Source organism: Octopus bimaculoides, chromosome 1 (genome assembly GCF_001194135.2).
Source record: "Octopus bimaculoides isolate UCB-OBI-ISO-001 chromosome 1, ASM119413v2, whole genome shotgun sequence".
In the NCBI taxonomy this organism is placed as follows: domain Eukaryota; kingdom Metazoa; phylum Mollusca; class Cephalopoda; order Octopoda; family Octopodidae; genus Octopus; species Octopus bimaculoides.
In genome coordinates this window covers 133,861,249-133,863,411 of record NC_068981.1, presented here as the reverse complement: position 1 = coordinate 133,863,411, position 2,163 = coordinate 133,861,249, and the positions used below count along the sequence as shown (strand labels likewise).

The following is a 2,163-nucleotide window of genomic DNA, read 5'->3' as shown; positions in this document are numbered from 1 at the left end:
TGCGTGGCACCTTGGGCAAGTGTCTTCTACTATAGCCTCAGGCTGACCAAAGCCTTGTGAGTGGATTTGGTAGACGGAAACTGAAAGAAGCCCGTCGTATATATGTATATGTATATATATATATGTGTTTGTCCCCCCAACATCGCTTGACAACCGATGCTGGTGTGTTTACGTCCCCGTAACTTAATTGTTTGGCAAAAGAGACCGATAGAATAAGTACTAGGCTTCCAAAGAATAAGTCCTGGGGTCGATTTGCTCGACTAAAGGCGGTGCTCCAGCATGGCTGCAGTCAAATGACTGAAACAAGTAAAAGTAAAAGAGTATGTGTTTCTCTTAATGTTTGAAATGTTATGTCATCAGCATAAACACATTACTCAACATTTTAATGTATTCATTTCAAATGATCAAAATGGCAAAAATTGGTTGTGTCATTTTATGCGCCATTAGTTTCAAAGTTTGGTTGATGGTCAACAATTTTGGGGGGAGAGGTAAGTTGATCACATCGACCCCCAATGCTCAACTGGTACTTATTTTATTGCCCCCCCCCCATCCCCAAAGGATGAAAGGCAAAATTGACTTTGGTGGAATTTGAACTCAGAACAAAGACAAAGTGCTGCTAGGCATTTTGCCCAGCTTGCTAATGACTCTGTCAGCTTGCTGCCTTACTATTAGTGATTTGTAAAAAGAATCAGGTGTGTGTGAGAGTGAGACAGAAAGTAAGAGTGTGTGCAGTGGCTGTGTGCTTCCCAGCTACATGGTTTTGAGTTAGCTTTCACTTCATGGCTCTTGGGCAAGTGTCTTCTACTATAGTCTTGGGCTGAGTAAAAGCCTTGTGAGTTGATTTGGTTGATGGAAACTGAAAGAAGCACATCGTGTGTGTGTGCATGAGTTTGTTTCCTTGTCTTGACACTGCATGACTCTTATAAATGGTTGTCATTCTTGCCATGAAGAAATATTTATTTATTTATTGTCCACAGGGAGCTAAATATAGAGGGGACAAACAAGGACAGAGAAAGGGATTAAGTTGATTACATCGACCCCAGTGTGTAACTAGTACTTATTTAATTGACCCCGAAAGGATGAAAAGCAAAGTTGACCTCGGCGGAATTTGAACTGAGAACATAACGGCAGACGAAATACCGCTAAGCATTTCGCCCGGCATGCTAACGATTGTGTCATCTCCCTGCTGCAATGAAGGAATATTACCGAGTTTGCAAACAGGTAGAGGAACTGCATCCAGCCCTTGAGAACCTGCCTCAATAAACTCTGTTCTGATCCATGGAAGCTTGGAAAAGTAGACGTTAGAGCAATGATGATGATGATGATGTTCTATATATTATTTCAATTCCCTCTTGAGCTGTCTACTTTTGCAAATGTCATTCATATCAGTGTGAATGAAATAATTTACCATTTCCTTCACAATTCTTTACTGCAGTAGATTATATTTAATTGTTATTCTTTAGTGCATTGTTTGTTTTTGCTGGTCTCAGTTATTGGACTGGGGTCATATAGGGACACCATTTTTAAAGGTTTTAGTTGATTGTTATTGACTTCAGAACTGTAATATAGTAATCCCTTGCTGTATTGCGGTTCATCTATCATGGTTTATTATTTAAGCTTACATCCATTCCTTTATGGTGTTGTTTTGCATTCATAATGAAATAAATATATACAAATTATAAAAATAATAAAACAAAATATACATTACAGTACTGTTTCTACTTTGTGAATTTTCACCTATTGCAGGGGCTTTTGGAATGTAACCTGCGATAGTCGATCGATCTCATATGAGATAGAAAACAAGTAATTTTGGCATCAAGGGACATAACTTGGACAGAACTAAATTTGCACAACGTATTTTCGCTCAGCATAGCAGTTTCGTTCGTCTTATGCCCACTTACAAAAACATATACACACCATGTGGCTTTGATCAATTCACAGTTGTTGTAGATTATTGCACTGTAGGATTGAACCTGGAACCATATAATTGCAAAGCAAGCTTCTTAATCGGAGGCATAGCGGTGTGATAAGAAGTTTGCTTCCCAGCCATGTGACACCATGGGCATGTGTTTTCTTAAACCTCCAGCTGACTAAAGCCTTGTGAGTGGACTTGGTGGATGGAAACTGAAAGAAGCTTGTCGCATATATATATATATATATATA

At 39.0% G+C, this 2,163-nt stretch overlaps 1 protein-coding gene across 1 annotated transcript in view; it reads left to right on the top strand.

The window, feature by feature from the left end:
* The window catches only part of LOC106873864 (ATP synthase mitochondrial F1 complex assembly factor 2), a 21,402-nt gene that overhangs the window by 11,748 nt on the left and 7,491 nt on the right, over nucleotides 1-2,163 (top strand). The window lies entirely within an intron of this gene.